This window comes from Mixophyes fleayi, chromosome 7, assembly GCF_038048845.1.
Source record: "Mixophyes fleayi isolate aMixFle1 chromosome 7, aMixFle1.hap1, whole genome shotgun sequence".
NCBI lineage: Eukaryota > Metazoa > Chordata > Amphibia > Anura > Limnodynastidae > Mixophyes > Mixophyes fleayi.
The window spans coordinates 115,077,960-115,098,164 of NC_134408.1; the positions used below are offsets into that span (position 1 = coordinate 115,077,960).

General features: G+C 38.1%; 1 protein-coding gene across 2 annotated transcripts in view; it reads right to left on the reverse strand.

Moving 5' to 3' along the window:
• HDAC4 (histone deacetylase 4) overlaps positions 1–19,526 on the reverse strand; it is a 128,508-nt gene extending 108,982 nt beyond the window's left edge. For both annotated transcript variants that reach the window (XM_075180437.1, XM_075180436.1), the window contains exon 1: positions 19,268–19,526. The gene's annotated coding sequence lies outside the window, so the exon portion shown is untranslated. The remainder of the gene's footprint in view (positions 1–19,267) is intronic.
• Positions 19,527–20,205: the final 679 nt, after the last annotated feature.

The window sequence follows — 20,205 nt, forward strand, 5'->3', positions numbered from 1 at the left end:
CCATAGCGCTTTACAATTGGGGCAGAGGTGCCAACCACTGAACCACCGTGCTGCCCATATGATACATTTGTCAGATTTCATCACATATATCGGACAGTTCATCCCTACATGACACATGGAGAAATGAGACGACATTTATTGAAACCCCACCCATACTAGTGTAGTGATAGGCTAGAACTTGTTGCTAAAATGCAACCGCAGAAGGCTTTCAAAGCTTGTAATTGTTACGTTATAATTCCCTTTTAACTCATCACAGAACCCTTGCCGTGCAGTCATTTACACCCATTAGCTATATCAGGAAAAGTATATTTAACACGTACACGTTATGAGTGAAATTAGCAACAAAAAACAAACACTTACAGCCTAACCATTAAAGATGAACGTCACTTAGTGCACAACACATCATTCTCCTCCACTGAAGCAACTGAAAATGTGGTCTGTGTGTAGATGTGTAGTACTATCTTCAATTCCATGCCAGCCACAAAATCTTCTCTATGCCACATTTTTTACCACATAATGGGCCCGATTCATTTAGGTATGCAAATGCCGATACTTGTCGTATTTTGCGTTAAACTGCACTGTGCATGACCTGAAAAGGACTATATGCCAGTGAAAGCAAGAACATCCAATTCATCTTCGAACGCAAAGGAAACTTCGAACAGGCTACAAATTCATGGAGGAACGTGGAGGGGACTGGTCATATGCACATAGTCAATGTACAGTAGGGGCGTGTCAAGCTCAAATGAAAGCAGCAACATCTGGTTCAAACTTTGGGCATCTCTAAGGTACATCAAAATGTTTTTTAATGAATTTTCATTATTGACTATATTATTAACAGGCGACAATAATTTAATACTTTTGTTGTGCACACTCTGATGGGATTTTATGTTAAGCATATGTATTGTAGGTATCCAGCAGTGTTTTGTATTTGTCTCAATACAGCAAGTGCCGTATAGACAGAGTGCATAGACCCGTATGCAACAAGAGTTGTTTCTTCAGATCCACTTATTGTTGTGGCTGGATCACTTGTAAATAACTTATTTGTGGCTGGATCATGTAGAAATAATTTATTACAAACAGAGGTTCAGGTACCAATGTATAATTGCAAAAGCACTTATCGTGTTACATTGGGGTGTGTTATGTAGGAAAATTACTTGTTTGGGGTTTTGTAACGATTCTCTGGGAATTCTCAAGTTAGCAATAGAGTGGAGGAAATGTGTATTCTGCAACTGTCTGAAGAAAGGACCCATGTTAATTAGACCTTTTCATGTGCGAGTGTCCAACACTCCTGAAGGCACAGAAAGGTTTAATTAGACTTGCTGTTAGATTTCCTCTGTGTCTAAAGCAGAATGCAGAAAATCACAGCAAGCTATAGGATATCACAGATAAGTGTAAATATTGTTAGCTTTGCATGTAAATCCATGTATGGGAAACATATATCATAACCCGATACCAAAAATAGCTCAGACGTTGCAGAACAATCTCAGATCAGGGGGCTGGCTTACCCTCCTACCAGGAGTTAAGTCAGAACTGTATAAAAAGTGAGCTGTTTGAGCATGTAATGTATCATTCTTGTACCATCTATACTTCTGGAAAGATCGTTAGTACCACAGACTGGCATGTGAACTGTCCTTCTTAGGACTACTTGAGCAAATAAACATCACTTGCTTCAAAGACCTGCTTGACAACCTTTCCATGCTGAAATTCCTGTGACCTACAGATTAAACCCAACTCTAATCCGTTCCCAGCTGTTCTGAGGTTTGGACCCAGCTTTCCGGTACCACCGCTCTGCCAGCTACCCAGCAGCTCTGGCCAGTGTGACAGGCCAGGGGGGAGGGGGGGATCTATCCACAGCAACCCTGATCCATAGTAAGAGGTCAGGGGTATACCAGCCCAGGTACACTAGCAGCGACAGTTACCCAGAAGGAACCCAGTTCTGGATGCCGGTAAAATGTTGAGTGGTGGCAGCAGCTTAAGCCCCTACCACTGCGGTTAGAGGATGCATTTGGGATAAAGAAAGGAAACGGTGACTGAGTAAGCCCAGCCGGTTCCCAACAACAACAGACAGGGAGACATAGGCGGTCCATTCTGTCACAGTTGACTACGGACATTGTCTATGCCCAAATTACATGCATTCTTAAAAAAAAATGCTCATTACTTTTGTTTTACGTAAATTAATGAATCAGACCCAATGTGCAAAAAGAACAGAGTCTTTGGCTTTTACAACCGATAAAATAGAGTTCATTGAGATTTCCATGTAGACCACAAATAGTAACTGTACATCATTTACATATAGTTAAGGAGGAAGTGATTATTGATGGAGTTATGGGTACCTGAAATGTCAATTTGTCAATGACTCTTTAGTTACGAGGATATATTTTTGGTCTCCCTTTTATATACTTTACATATCGTATCTTATCAACAGTTACACGATTTATTCTACATAGTTACATTTGTACATCAGCTTAGATATCACCAGCATGTTCAATAAAAGGATGTAAAGCAATAGAGAGCAGACATGTTTCTTTGCACGAAACACTCCAAATTTTGAAAGACTGTGGACTTTAAAGACTTGTGTGAAAAGGTTTGATTTTTTAATCGATAGCCATTTCTAATTAACTTTGCAAACTTTACATATTTACAAAACAAAATTAAAAAATAAATCACAGCTCTACCTTCGATCTACTGTCTTTGAATTGTACTTTCTAAACAAGTGTAACCAAAATAGAAATATAGTCTGATTTATCAATTTTTGTTTACTTTGCCCTTCTTGGATTTTTTTGGTATGTTTTTCATATTTTGGTTATACATCTCTTTATATGTCCATTACTCCACAATTATACTTTTAACTTGAATGTTCTAACCTTTGTGAAACCCTGAAGATATAGGGGGGTATTCAATTGTTCGGCTCGATGGTCGAAAAACTTGCGCTCTAAAACTATTACCGTTAATACGGTAATTACTTGCTGAATTTCAGCTCGCAGCTCCCTGAGCTGCGAGCTGAAATTCAGCGAGTAAATTACCGTATGAATGTTTTTTAAGCGCAATTTTACCGTATTAACGGTAATAGTTTTAGAGCGCGAGTTTTTCGACCATCAAGCCGAACAATTGAATACCCCCCATAGTGTTGTTGAACAACGTCTGCTGAAAAGGACAACTTTAGGTGGGTGCTCTAAATTGTCGGACATGATAGATGTCAGTGCTGTATTGCTCTCTGATGTAGCATGCGTCTAAAGCTGGGTACACACTACAGGGTTATTGTCCAATAATCGGCTCAACCAGTCGACATACGACGGTCGAAAGTCAGGTCAGTGTGTGTAGTGACACGATGGTCGAAAGTCTGCCCAAATGGATGGTTGTCGCTCATTTGGTTGGTCGTACCATTCAATACTTTCCGATCAATCACCTCGCAATCACGTAATGTGTACGCACTCATGCTGACGATCTCCATAGAGTTTACAGAGTCGGGCTCTTTTTCAGCCGATGCTAGCACTGAATGTCAGAGTGAGTAAATGTAGAGAGTGCTGTAGAAGGAATAATTCAATTGTTCGTTCTGAGACAGAATAATTTGGTTCAGAAGCTAACGAAATTCCTTAGGGCATGTGGATAGCTATAACAAGGCGGTTTTAATCAGTGTGACAATGTGACAGTAGTGAATGAATGAATATTGTGCTGTCATTCTCCGGACTAGAGGACCAGATAAAGGACCAGATGAAGAGCACAGATCTGAAGGTAAATAGTCAGTGTGTATGCATGAATCGTCAGACTGATCAGACCTTCAGTCGTAGGTATAATCGTTTGAGATAGAACGTCGGACGGAACAATTCTTCAGTGTGTACCTAGCTTAATAGAGAGCTCAAGATCTGCCCAGGTACCTGCACAGACACCAAACAAATTACATTTGTTTTCCTCACATTATCAATACGAATAAGAATCTGATCCTGATAACAAAACACAAGTATTTTTTTATTTTACTACATTTTATGAATAAATATTTACAGCAATATTATTAGTGCAGTACTCCCTCTTTTTACCGTCACCCTCACTTAGTCTCTGGTGCATTTTTCTGCACCTAAAAAAGAAAAAAGGGTATTAACCCCACTATGTGTCAGGCTGTTTATAATGCCCTCCTAGTTATAACAGTTTATGTCAACAATTTAAGCTGGCTATAAGGACATAGCACTGTATTAGGTACATAAATAAACTAAAGCAAAATGCAACTGCCATTTTAAGACATTGAGAAGAAAGTGTAAATAAAATGATGGTTTTAGAGCCACCTTAAGCAGCAGACAGTGAATAAAAGCCATGCTAAGCATTACAGTAGAAAATGAATCCCTTTAAATCAGGCCAGCACTTGGAATAAAGCGAGGATCTAATTGTTGTGTGGTCTGTCAGCCTGGCACTGTGATAGTGTGGAGATACCTGCTATTAAGAGCACGGTTAGCCACAAGGTGGCTGCTCCCGGTGAACACAGTGCAGTTAACATCTGGCACTGTGGCCAGAGCTTTCATTATGTATTCATTACTATAAGGGAAGATCTAGAAATGGCAAAAACAGAAGACTACAGAAAGTAGGGCACCATCACTAGCCAGATAGACCATGGAATTCAAGTTATTTGCCATAGTACCTGTATACTTATCAGAATATTAAAATCATAAAGGCATTTTGCAGACCTGGAACTTTATATTATTATATGTTTACCACATATGAATGTAAGCATACATTTTGTTCTGTGTGCGGAGAGATATTTCTCTCCTCATCACCATATTATGAGTTCTCATCTCTCCAGTTTGCCTCATGAACTGAAGTGAGCTTGAAAGGATGGAAGTGGTCCACAGAGAGGAAGAGAGCAACTTAGATTACAGCATTGAATGTTAGTAGGTGTTATTGTCCTGCCTTGTTAACATGACTAGAATGGGTAGGGGGAGCCCTGAAAAAAAAAAAAAAAAAAAAAAAAATATTCCTTTTTAATCACAAAAATAAAATGTGGAAATAAAGGGAACCTATAAATAGAGATTATGACAACAGGTAACAATAAATCTAGGTATACTGTTTTAGCTCCAGTACTTACATTTGTACATATATATATACACACTAATATATATATACACACTAATATATATATATATATATATATATATAAACAATTACAATAGATAGTACAGCGCGTAACTCTGAAAAGATAAACAAGTTCCAATTCAAATATTGTCCTTTGGAAGAAATGGATATCCTATGTTCAGGAGGCTGCCAAAGTTCCCACAAAGCCAGTTGGTGGACTGGAATAATCTAAAACAAAATAAGTAGGAAGGGGCGCCACATAGTATAATACTGTATTCAACAATACAGATAGGTGTACCGAAAGCCAGAATTTAAATCACCAAGTGGGCATAGACACTCAGGTATTAGAAGTGATTCAGTAAAGATAAAAAACACACAAAAGAGGAGGTATTTCCAAAACCACCAACACCATACCAATATGCGTACCAGATAAAAGAACTTTTAAAGCTTATCTGTAGGTATAGTTGGTCCCTCCATAGAGTAGCTTTGATTCTCCTTCAAATTGATGGAGTGTTATTCTTAACACTTACAGGAGCATGAGCAGACACTTCATATATCCTCAGTGGTAGCCACGTTTATGTAGAGGAAAAAAAGGGGGAAGACTCCCATAGTGTAATACCATATGGTTACACATTTATTGCAGAGTAAAATACAGGTGTACACTTACATTAAAAAATTAAGATATATGCTTATCTGGGTATCTTTGAGCTGGAACAGGACAGCAGGATTCAGTAACTATCACGTTACCACATTACCAAAGATCCAGATCACTGAGTCCTTAGGAAATAATCCTCAGCCAAGTTCAGCACGGAATGCACTGCCACGCTATTAGGTATAAGTCAGCAGGCTCTTAGAATTAAACCTCATGCACTGCCACGCTATTAGGTATAAGTCAGCAGGCTCTTAGAATTAAACCTCAACGCGTTTCGTCTCATTCAGGCGGAGACTTCATCAGGAGGAATCATACTATGTGACTCTCTAAGTCACAGGTATAAATAGTGTGTATCGCGCCATCTTGCGCATGCGCACAAGTGGCGTTGTCTGGCGTTATACGTGAGAACGTCCACCAGGCGTCAGATGTCAGTTTTTTCTTTTCTCTCAACCAACTTTGTTCAAAACTTTTTCACAGGACAAAAAACAAGCTTTGGATATTAAACAGCGGTTCAGTTTGTCAGAAAGTGCTAGCGTGCAAACATTATAACTAATTTGATATATACAAAAGAATAATCTAGTCAGGGTACAGGTTTGTAATATGTATACATAAGGACATTGCTTGGGAAAACCTGAACCAAGATTTCTTCAGTATTATATTTATACATATATATCTATGGAATACAATTATCATATTCAATAAGACCACTACTGGAATTATTATATATATATATCATGACATTGTCAACCCAGAGTTCTATTAGAAATATATATCAAACAATAATAATAATTATAAAAAATAAAAAATATAATAATAAAACATTAAACCAATACCTAATAAAATATTATAAAACCAAAAAACTCAATTTACATAGTACAGAAATATAGAGCCTAACAATAAGATGTCATAATATGTATATTAAGAAGTTTGTAGTAGTACGCATATTACATAAACACTCAAGGTAAAACATCATAATAACTATAGGACTACCTAACTATAAAAAAGGGGCTATTTCGTAATTGTCGTTAAACCCCTGTGGCACTAGTGTGCCCAGTGTGTAGATCCAAAACATCTCTCTCTGGGAGAGAAGTTTTTGAAGGTCACCACCTCTATCACCTAGTTCAACATGTTCTATGGCCATGAATTTTAAGTATTGAGGGTCTGAATTATGGACCTCTTTGAAATGTTTTGAGACTGAATGACTAATTACCTGTTTTTTTATATTTCTCACATGTTCCTGAATTCGGATTTTTAACTGTCTTTTGGTTTTACCGACATATTTATACCCACAAGGGCACTCTAATAGATAAATGACGGATGTAGTTAAGCAATTCATTAGTTTTTTAACTGTAAAATTCCTACTATTATTATAGCTAGAAAATTTTTTATTCATAGGGGCTGTATATTTACAGATGTTGCACTGATTACATCTTACGCTCCCTTTAATATCCAAGAAGGTAGAAGAATTCTTAGTAGGATTAATACATTTCAGATGGCTTGGAGCTAATATATCTTTTAGGTTGAGATTTTTCTTAAAGATAATTTTTGGTGATTCGGGAAGGATATCATGTAGAATAGGGTCTTTTTTTAAAATATTCCAATGCTTAGATAGAACTGATTTAATTTTGTTCTCCCCACTACAAAAGGTAGTAACAAACGAAACCTCTTCATTTTTACTATCGGTTTTGCTTTTGTTATTATTTTTGTTAGGATATGATATCAATTCTTGCCTATTCAGATGTTCTGTTTTCTCAATCGCATTATCTAATAATACTTGGGGATAACCTCTCCTACGGAATCTTTCTGAGTAGATATTAAGCTGTTCCTTACAATGAGTTGCATCGCTGCAGTTCCTCTTTATACGATAAAATTGGGAGTACGGAATATTAGTTTTCCATTTTTTAGCGTGGGAACTATTGAAGTGCAAGTAACTGTTGGTATCAACGGGTTTAATGAAATTCTTAGTGATAACTCTTCCACTTTGTGCTATAAGGATCAGATCTAAATATTCTACACTTATAGAATCACATTTCATTGTAAATTTCAAATTATAGTTATTTTCTCCAATATATTGCATAAAGTCATTCAGAGATTCAATGTCCCCTTGCCAAACGATTATAATATCGTCAATATATCTTTTAAATAGGACAATGTTATCCGAAAAAGCATTAGGACTGTAGATATATTGGTCTTCCCATACACCCATAAATAAATTTGCAAAACCCGGCGCAAAATTTGTGCCCATTGCGGTTCCGCACAATTGTAAATAAAACTCATCGAGAAATTTAAAATAATTATGAGTTAGAATAAAGTCAATCAGGTTACATATGAACATCTTGTGCATGCTGGATAGCGAATCATCTGAATCTAAATTCTTTTTAGCTGTTTCAATGCCTTTCTTGTGTTCAATAGAAGTATATAAGGACTGTACATCAATCGTTACCCAAAGAAAGTCTCTATTCCATTTAAAGTTTTCAAAGATTTTTAGTACATGTGTGGTGTCTTTTATATACGACTTTAATTCTATAACATATTTATTTAAAAATATATCTACATATTTAGAGATTTTTGAGGTCAGGGAGTCAATACCCGCTATGATAGGTCTTCCTGGTGGATTAACTAGGCTCTTATGAATTTTTGGCATATAATAAAATATTGGTATAATGGGATTGCTAACCATTAGAAATTGGAATTCATCTTTGATAATTATTTCGTCATACAGTGCTCTAGTGAGTAATTCTCTTAGAGAATCTACATAATCATGAGTAGGATCTTTTGTTAAGTGAATATATGAAACTTTATCATTCAATAGTCTCATAGCTTCAGTAATGTAATCAGAACGGTTCAGTATAACAATGCCACCTCCCTTATCTGCTTGCTTAATTATGACATCAGCATTATTCTGGAGGTCTTTCAAGGCTTTGTTTTCATGAAAACTGAGATTCCTGTGGGTATTAGAGTTATCCTCTGTATCACACAAATCTGAGGTAATTAGTTCTTGGAAAATTTCAATATGTCTACTTTTAGACTCAAGTGGGAAATATTTAGACGGTGGTTTAAGACCAGATTTGGATTGAGTGTCATAGTTTGTTAGAACCGCTTGTTCTTTTTTAGCGAAATGCCTTTTTAGGGTTAGTTTTCTAACAAATTTATTTATATCAATGTAGATCTGAAATTTATTGGGTTTTTTTATAGGGGCAAAAGACAAACCTTTACTAAGTACAGATATCTCTGATTTATTCAGTACATGATTAGACAGGTTAAAAATTCCTTCTCTTTTGAGGCTATCATGATTCGTTACATGTATCTCCTCTTTTGTGGTCTTGAGGCCTCCCCGTTTGCCTCTCCTTCGGTGTATCTGCGTTTTAAAGGGGATGCAAGTTGTACATTTTCTCTGAGGGGGCGTTTCCATCTGTCCCTTGGGGTCAGATCTGGAGATAAAAAACCGTCATTGTCACTATCAACACCTTCTAGTGTAGCGAACCTATTTGTATTAGTAATATCTCTGGGTTTGGGATATCTTCTTGTCTCATAATTTGGAGTTTGGAACGTTTTAGGTTTTTTATACGGAACAGTGTTCCAACTTGTTTTATCCTGGTATTGATATTTACTTGGTATATCTTTCTGAGATCTATTCCAATTTTTTATTATTCTATTGTTCTCATAATCGTTCTTATCTCTTAGGAACTTCCTTTGTTTAATTTTGATAACATCTGTTTCAATTCGTTCTAATTTCTTGCTAAGTACTACTTCATTTTCAGAAAAAAAGGGTTTCTCCTTTTGAGTTTCTAGAACTTTCTCTTTATCAGTAATTTCGATTTCTAGATTGTGTAGAAATTTCTTTTTTTCACATATAATCAATTTAATAAGTTTTTTAGAACACTCATGCAAAATTGCATCCCATTCCTTATTAAATTGGGAATCATCAGTAGTAAAAGTGGGAGATTTGTTAATTCTCAACCCTCTAGGTATGCGATCAGCTTTAATATAGTTTTCTAGGGTATTAACATCCCACCATACTTTTGTTTCTTTAATCAGGATCTTTTCTAGATCCCAAAAAAGGTTATCAACATCATTCTGTGGTTCAAGGGGAATGATTTTATCCTCAAAGATTTTTTGACAGTGTTCAAATCTCTGAATCACCCTGTTTCCTGTTTTCCACATATTGGGTAAACGTTAATACTGTCTAAACAGAGTATGCAGCTAGTATCTATACACCAGTTGAATAGTAGAGATAAACAATTACAATAGATAGTACAGCGCGTAACTCTGAAAAGATAAACAAGTTCCAATTCAAATATTGTCCTTTGGAAGAAATGGATATCCTATGTTCAGGAGGCTGCCAAAGTTCCCACAAAGCCAGTTGGTGGACTGGAATAATCTAAAACAAAATAAGTAGGAAGGGGCGCCACATAGTATAATACTGTATTCAACAATACAGATAGGTGTACCGAAAGCCAGAATTTAAATCACCAAGTGGGCATAGACACTCAGGTATTAGAAGTGATTCAGTAAAGATAAAAAACACACAAAAGAGGAGGTATTTCCAAAACCACCAACACCATACCAATATGCGTACCAGATAAAAGAACTTTTAAAGCTTATCTGTAGGTATAGTTGGTCCCTCCATAGAGTAGCTTTGATTCTCCTTCAAATTGATGGAGTGTTATTCTTAACACTTACAGGAGCATGAGCAGACACTTCATATATCCTCAGTGGTAGCCACGTTTATGTAGAGGAAAAAAAGGGGGAAGACTCCCATAGTGTAATACCATATGGTTACACATTTATTGCAGAGTAAAATACAGGTGTACACTTACATTAAAAAATTAAGATATATGCTTATCTGGGTATCTTTGAGCTGGAACAGGACAGCAGGATTCAGTAACTATCACGTTACCACATTACCAAAGATCCAGATCACTGAGTCCTTAGGAAATAATCCTCAGCCAAGTTCAGCACGGAATGCACTGCCACGCTATTAGGTATAAATAGTGTGTATCGCGCCATCTTGCGCATGCGCACAAGTGGCGTTGTCTGGCGTTATACGTGAGAACGTCCACCAGGAAAGTGCTAGCGTGCAAACATTATAACTAATTTGATATATACAAAAGAATAATCTAGTCAGGGTACAGGTTTGTAATATGTATACATAAGGACATTGCTTGGGAAAACCTGAACCAAGATTTCTTCAGTATTATATTTATACATATATATCTATGGAATACAATTATCATATTCAATAAGACCACTATAATGTTTGCACGCTAGCACTTTCTGACAAACTGAACCGCTGTTTAATATCCAAAGCTTGTTTTTTGTCCTGTGAAAAAGTTTTGAACAAAGTTGGTTGAGAGAAAAGAAAAAACTGACATCTGACGCCTGGTGGACGTTCTCACGTATAACGCCAGACAACGCCACTTGTGCGCATGCACAAGATGGCGCGATACACACTATTTATACCTAATAGCGTGGCAGTGCATTCCGTGCTGAACTTGGCTGAGGATTATTTCCTAAGGACTCAGTGATCTGGATCTTTGGTAATGTGGTAACGTGATAGTTACTGAATCCTGCTGTCCTGTTCCAGCTCAAAGATACCCAGATAAGCATATATCTTAATTTTTTAATGTAAGTGTACACCTGTATTTTACTCTGCAATAAATGTGTAACCATATGGTATTACACTATGGGAGTCTTCCCCCTTTTTTTCCTCTACATAAACGTGGCTACCACTGAGGATATATGAAGTGTCTGCTCATGCTCCTGTAAGTGTTAAGAATAACACTCCATCAATTTGAAGGAGAATCAAAGCTACTCTATGGAGGGACCAACTATACCTACAGATAAGCTTTAAAAGTTCTTTTATCTGGTACGCATATTGGTATGGTGTTGGTGGTTTTGGAAATACCTCCTCTTTTGTGTGTTTTTTATCTTTACTGAATCACTTCTAATACCTGAGTGTCTATGCCCACTTGGTGATTTAAATTCTGGCTTTCGGTACACCTATCTGTATTGTTGAATACAGTATTATACTATGTGGCGCCCCTTCCTACTTATTTTGTTTTATATATATATATATATATATATATATATATATATATATATATATATATATATATATATATATATATATATATATATATATATATATATATATATATTTATATTTGTTGGTCTGCCTAGAGCAGAGGTGAGCAAACCAGTCCTCAAGGGCCATCAACAGTTCATGTTTTTAGGATTTCTTTAATTATGCACAGCTGAGTTAATCTATTTGGCTGGGTCAGTAATTATTCCAGCTGTTTGTACAGACAGAAATCCTAAAAACATGAACTGTTGTTGGCCCTTGAGGACTGGTTTGCCCACCTCTGGCCTAGAGCCTCACCAACAGTTATTTTGTGCAAATAGCGCTGCCCAAACGCAGGCTGATTGTGTCGCTCACTGGTGGCCAAATTAGACAGATGAAAGCACTTACTAGTTAAAACTTTTCCGTCATCTCACTTGTTCTGTGACGCTATGCACAGCAGAGACAAGGCAACCTGCATGAATATGTGGGTGCATAGCCAGCTTTAGCAGAGGTAGAAAAATAAAGCAATTCCCTCACCACTATACTTGGTGACAGGGGAAAAAAAAAAAATCTGTCCTGTTTTTAAAGCGCATTCATCTAGACAAGCATTTCAAATTTTAAAGACTTCAGTTTAGTTTTATAAGATTATGTCATTCTGAAGGCACACAAATCCTCTGGAATGTTTCCAATACACATATTAAGAGATTAATGTATAATAATATTCATTGTTCATAGATTCTATAATGATGATACAAAGTCTGCTTGCAAAGTTTAGCTTATCTATGCTACCTTGGGAGTGTGGCTTAGGGACAACAGTGGGTTGGAAATCATGTGACTTGGACAGATACGGAACTCTGAAAATAAAGATCAGATGAAGGGGAAGAGTTAGGCACAATTTCCCTATACCTTAGTTATGCTTTTTAACTCTAATGCATTTGCTGCGCCTACCATATGGTGAACATCACTAAAACACTAGCAGTCAGGGAGCATCTATCTCCAAGGTAAATGCACCATCTATACTTACTGAAATATGGAAAACAAAAATGAAAATTCCGTTGGGGCGCTCCACTAAGGTATGCAGCTGTGTATGACAAAAGAAAATGCACCAATATATAGCCTGGACAAAGACCCTTGTTTTGGGTAGAAACGCGTTGGCTGTGGAATTTCGGCGATTGGACAGAGTAGACGGTGTTGGAGAGAAACGTTCATGCTACAGACCTTTTTCATCTGGTCGAGTTCTCTGAATGATGACATTTTCTCTGCCATTTGGTACAGGTCCTACATTACGGTTATTTTTATTTTGTACATATGATTAAAATCATTTAGTCATCAAGTTAATGAACAAGATTGCCCCTCCTTTTTGTTCTCATTTCTCTGTCATATGGATTGATGTATGGAGTGAGGAAGAAGACGTCAGATCGAAGGGAGATGATGGTTTAAAGAATCGTATGTTTTCCTGTGCTGAGTAAGCATATACCTGAAGGGGTTCTGGGGAATTAAGGATCACTGTGTTATTCTTACACAAATTGGTTATCCATGGTGGAAGATTGAAGTTATATTCCTATATGGTGGTGGACTATTTTAGATGTGACTATTGTGACATATTACACTATGTTTCGCTATCTTTTTTTTTTGGACCACCGAGCCCTTTTTAGGGTCATTGTACATTTACATACATCAGGTGAAGAGTACACCCGGAGTGTGATCATCCTACTGTACTAAGAAGGGAGCGCAAGTGTATGTATGAATCTTTTGTACATATATTACTGAAATATGGGAATCACCATAACAAGTAAATACACCATTTCAGGTGCACCCTGCATTTTAGCAATTACAGACAGCATGTTTACCATGAGCTTGGTTAAGGTTTACCGTTACTGTTCTGTACTCCACATGAGATAATGTATAATAAGGGGCTCGCCTACATGCATTTAGCCTGATAAAGCAAAATACTGTATGAGTAATCTGCACTAAATATCATAATTTAAAGTATATTGTACCATACCTAATCAGAAAGGAGGCAGTCCTGCTTAAACATTTATAATGTAACATACCCTACAGTCGAAACAGCACATTTTCAGCTTGCATTTCGTGCAAGTGCCCATTATGATTGCCTCTGCTGAAGTGGATAACGTATGCCTCTAACATCTGTGTGGGTGTAGCATGCCTGCAGCACTGGTTCACAAGTTAGGTCATTTGGTGGCCTATATGATGCATTGTCTGTGTATTCTTTGTTCAGATCTAGATTCATTCCCCATTAACAGCAGCTGTGAGCCAGGATGACATATCAAAAATATATACATATTCATTGTGTATTCATGCTTTGCAAGCGAGTGTTGGCTGCAAAGCAGCAATGCATTCCTTTTCAGCTACAGGTGTATTTGTTAGGGTGCTAAAGGCCATAAATGCTCAGTTTTCCTATAATACGGATTATGCAGGTATAAGGCTTCATGAACGTTTTGCAGAATTACTTAATTTTGACAAACATACAATTATGTGGAATCTCCAACACTTAAGACGTGCTTCCGCTCTTGTGAACAGATTACTCATCTTAGTGGTCTAGAGGATTGGCGGTGTCCCGGCAGCGTTCACTGCCTCCAGAGTACTGGGAACAGGAGAAGGCGGCATCAGGAGTCCCACATAAGCCATTTGCTGCATTCACCTGAATCCAGCAGAAGCAAGAGGGGAACCGTTTTATTCAGACTTCTCCAAACCAATTCCGCACATAGGAACCTTAGGGCAGCAGTGCTGGAGCCCCTTCAGGCCCAGAAGGAAACTAATGAATCCTGGTTATGCACCGCCCCTGAGAGTCCCCAGTCGAGCTCGAGAAGAATTTGCTGTGGCAGCTGCCCGAGATCCGGATCCATTTGAAACTAGGTCTTGGAAGTAGTGTGAGCAGGAAATCTAAAGTTCAAGGGAGGAGAGGGGGCCCCAAGTCCTTCACCACACTGGCAGTGCGTGGACAGGGGGGAGAACACACCACTGTGCAGCGGAGTATAAAGGAAAAAGATAAAGGTATCATCCTGGACAGGAGGCTGGATTACTCACTGTCAGCAACTATATATGAAGGGCACACAGCCCTTTGTATAGGGTATAACCCACTATCTTCAAATGGGTTGGGTGTGTAACATCTCAAGATATTTCTGATCAAATAAACATCACAACTATGACAACTCCTGTTCTGTTCTTGTGAGATGCCTATACCTGCTGTGTTCCTGTACATTACAGATAAGGGCTAGCTCTCTAATCTAACCCTAGGCTGTCCAGTGTTGAGCCCCGCATCTTGAGTGAATGCTCTACCACTACCCAGCAGCCCTGAACCAAAGTAAATGGTCATGAGGAACCAGCCAAGATGGAGGACTTACAAATACCTCCTAGGAGCAGGAGGTCCCAGGTACTGGTGGACAGCAGGAATGGCACTATTCCCTATAACTGTGGGTACCACGCTAGTGAGCAGTTGATGCTTACTGTGGGCAAAGCAGGTTACGGACAGAAAGCAAAACCTGTAAACCATCTAAACATGTAGGGGGGAGTCTAAGCAAGCTCATATTGGCAAAGCATTCAATAGAAGAAAGTGTCTGATACCAAAGACTAGCTTACATTAAGCTACATAAGGCATATCTATTGGTGCATTTAAACATTTTAGTAAAAAGCATGTCAAAGGAATTTGATACTAGCGTTTGGAGGTCACTGTAGGCTTGCCCAATGCATTAACCATAGGGAAGACTGAAAACAAAAAAACATGTTCTAAAAACCAGGATGAAAACTGACCGCTCCCAGAACACAAGTAAAAACTGCAGTACGTACGACAACATTAGAAACAATGGTTTCTAGTGTCGGGACCATTTACATGCATTCTACTGTCACAGACCAGCTGCTGACCGTCATATGTTGCATTTTTATGAAACTATCGGTAGAAAGCTGCAGTCACCAGTAGCCAATCCCATAGTTACAGGCAGAATAGGAGTGTGGTAAGCATCAGTGCCTACATGGACTGTCTCTAGTATAGTCCACACCTTTGAGTCTGTCAACACTACATGAATTCAGACATCAACCATATATGTTGCTTTTTCATAATACTTAACACACCAACATTAGAACAAGGCACATGCATCAAGCATTTGGAAAAGTGCAAAGTTTTGTCAATAAAGCATTTACTATTGGTATATATTATCACATTTTAAACTCTGCTATAAGCAAAGCAACACTAGGAAGCTGCCTATACAAAAATTTGATTGGTGCAATGTGTTGTGTTTTCAATGAATGTTTCATCTGGTCTCACTCAAGCAAGACATATAAAAGCCGCATAAATGTGAACCAGCCCTTTAAAATGCTCCTGTCAAACAAAACTAGGCTGGTGTTTTTAAAACATAGACTGGAGGTTTGGTCTAGAATTTAGATGACTGTTTTAGAAACAGAAAGGTACTGTTCTGACTACCCTTTCCTTCTTGTTGCACTAGAATGACACTAAATGTATCTCTCTCCATTGCATACTGGGACCACTGGAGGTCTGTGGAGAATGACAAGAAAAGTGACAGACACAAGAAACCGAGAAATTGGTTGATAGTGAGCCCTAGCCACAAAGCATAAGAAGTCAGAAAACACAGAAAAATGAATGGGACTTGAGGAGAAAACATAGCTATAGCGCTGAAGACTCCCCAGGATCTCTTGAGCAAGCTGTCAGAGAGTTTGTTTTTTTTAAACATAGTGACTATAGGCACTTAAACTTTTCATAAAAATTAGGAGTACTATTGCACGCCACAATACCACACTATTTCTTGCCTTAAATAAGACTTTGAGATAAGGATTTCACCGTTTGCAATTTTTCTCCACAGTCGCTCCACTTTAAAATAAACTATGTTATATGAAAATACTTACCGTTCCCTTTCCAGCCAAGCAGGCTCAAGTTTTAAGGGGGGTATTTAATTGTTCCTCCGGGCGCCGCCAGAACGAGTGCGTTAAAACTATTACCATTTATACGGTAAACTTGTACGTAAAAACCGTTAATACGGTAGTTTGAGCTGCGAGATGAAATTCAGCGAGTAATTACCGTATAAACGGTAATAGTTTTAACACTCTCGTTCCGGCGGCGCCCGGAGGAACAATTGAATACCCCCCTAAGAGTTTATGGGGTACATTTACTAAACTTCGAGTTTGAAAAAGTGGAGATGTTGCCTATAGCAACCAATCAGATTCTTGTTATCATTTATTTAGTACATTCTACAAAATAACAGCTAGAATCTGACTGGTTGCTATAGGCAACATAATCACTTTTTCAACCCTGCAGTTTAGTAAATATACCCCTGACAAGTCCTGTTTCACGTTCTTGAAAGTAAACACTTGAAGGGTTGTGCGCACAAAAGTGATACACGCACCACAGTTATCCATGAGCTGGAGACCCTCAAAGTATTAGCTGTGAAGGAGAGAGTCAGGACAAGGTCAAGATGCTCAATTCTGAACCCTGTCAAGTGGCAAAAGGAATGGCAGGTAAGTTACAACACAAGTATATTAAAAATGTTCAAAAGAGTGGGAATGCTACGGAGGAAAATTAAAGGAGCAGTTATCATTCTAAACATTTACAAGTGATCTTTCACACACAAAAATAAATAAAATAAAGATAACTACAAAATTAGAAGTCGACTATTAAATATGGAACAACTTGCAAATAAACAAGGGTTTATGGTACTTGTGACGTCCTAACATAGAATGACACGTGTGTAGTCAAACAGTTGGAAAGCTAGGCAATGCCTTTATATACGGTACAGTAAGCAAAGAGCTGTTTGGAGTGCCAATTTGACTTCAAACACTGACAAAACAAACCAGGTGTATAGGCGAAATCATGAATTACCACACAACAATAGAACCAAGGATGACAAGATGCAATTTTAAGTGATAAAGCCAAATTAAACACAGTAAAACAAGGTACAGACATCTAACTTTGTCTAATTATTTAATAAATATAGATTTAATAAAAAGCAAGATCATTTTTCAGTCAGTAAGTTTAGAGTCAGATACTACTACTCGCACAATTACTGCTATTCTGACATTTCAAGTCAAATGGTCCAATAAGAAAAGTGCACCAGTTGAACTCACAATGGTGTCAGCCATTTTGTAAGATGAAAATATTCATATGTCTGCTGCATATTAATTCACAAGTAACATATGAATTACTACCCATTCATTACAACCTCACAATTCATAGGAGATTTGCCTGAACTCTGTGGATTAACAGTCAGCCTGAATGCCTAGTGTGTTTCTTATGATGTTTTAACATTAGCATAATGAGGGCACAATAAGAAACACTAAATTCTTAAACATTCGTGCTACAAATTGCATAACATAAAGCACACAGTATTTTAACAGGTGTGAAAATGCACCGAGCCACCTGGCTTGTAAATACTATAAATAAATAAAAAAAAGTTACACAAGAATAGAAACAAAAATATTACACATAAAGATCAATCATTCTACAATGCAAATCACACACATCATTACATGTTCTTCACTTGGGGAATACCAACAGTTTATGTCTTAGGACACAAAATATTTTAATAGAAAACCCAGTGATTAGGTTTGATGTTCCCCCGTATTTCAAGGAATGCTATATACAAATATATTGGAAAGTTGTGAAAGAATTAGTCAGAAAATCCCCATCCCAAAACTGTGATGACAATGTGATCATAGTAGTCAAAGAAACCACACTCAACAAGTGACAGTAATAATCTGTTAAGGACTCGCTCACATTGTTGCATCTCTAAACTGTCCATAAGTCTTTAGAATTAACCTGCCAAACAAATCGATGTGCTGGCATCAGTCATTGATACAGACACACCCAGCTATATAAACCACAAGCACCAACCACTAACTCTTTTGCTATTGACATGTACCTGGCACGGTACACTAGGCCACAATCATACCATTAGACACAGCAATTTCCTTATCATAAATAATCTGCAAGGTAAAATGCTCTATGATAAATACCTACATTTTCTTGAGGGAAAAAAAATCAATCTGAAATCTGACTGTGACAACACATAAATTAGTGCTGGGGATAAAAAGGATACAAACTCAAACAATGACATCAGTAGGACACAAATCAGTGTTGACAATAAAAGTAACACATGTAAACAATGTATTCAAACTGCAAAACAAACCCTTATACTACAAAAAAAACAGACACTGGAACATGCACACAGTGCACAACTATAAGCAATCATCCACACCTACTGTACAACCACATGAAAGCACACGTGTTAAATGTAAAATAAATATATACACATAGACTGACTAATACGTGCACTGCGGGTATAAAAAAAAAACCCAGACTGTGCTCTAATCATCCAGGCGCCATTCATTTATTGAAGTGCGCATACAATTATAATTTAAACTCAGCTGGCTTTAGTAGCCTCCGTAGGATAGACAGAAGCAGTCATACACAGCAATGCATGAGACACTTCGCATCCTCCAGGTGCACATTTCCCACCCGCTCTCACCTTAGCCGAGCACTCCCAGTACTGCAGGTCCCCACGATCACCCGGACCTCGCTCTGCCTTCCCCCCCTTAGTTCCTCTTAGATCCTCCTGTTCTACCCGAGCCTCCGAACGGCCAACATCCCGCGCACCTCCTTACACTGCGCCCTACTTCTCACTGATCGTTCATTGGTCAACCAAGCTGCCATTCTGAAAGAAGGACCCGGCCTACGCCGCACCGACCAATACGAACCTAGAGAGAAACAGGATCGTTCGCTTATTGGATCCGCTAGACGTCAGTAGAAACGAAGACGGCAGGGCGCAGCTCAGTGACGCCCCCTCCCCTTCTGCGTCGCCGCCCCTTTTCCTAAACACACCAATCGCTTGAGGTTGGGTGGGAAACGAGCCCACCGAGAAGCGGTATTGGTAGAGAAAGCTGTCAGTCTGAAAACAGACCGCCTAATGTGGCCCCCGAGAGCTCCGGTCTCTGCCATTGGACAGTGTGTTTCACGTGTTCCGTATTTGTTCACCCTGGCCAATGACTATACGAGTTATTTATAGACTCGATTTGCTTTTGCTGTTAGCTTTTACTGTGACCTCCAGGCGGGGTGGAGCATGGCTGTGGCTGTACAATTACTTAGTGACATAAATGTCTTTTATTTAATACATTTCTCTTTTTCCTAAATAATCATCTGGAAATCTAAACATATCTTATTGATACTTCTCAAATGCACACTTCGCCTTTACGTTCATTCTATAAAATCAGTGGCAGATTTACATTGTATGTATTGTATGTTTTTCACTGCATTACTGCTGCTAGCGTTATTGTTTTTGCAATTATTGACCTCTGTCAGACCCACTGGGCTTTATGTAGAGTTGGATGCAAGTGCATTTTTGTCGGACAAAATTTGCATTTCCCTTTATGCATATTTTGTATTCAGGGAAATACGTGCCAGCGTTCT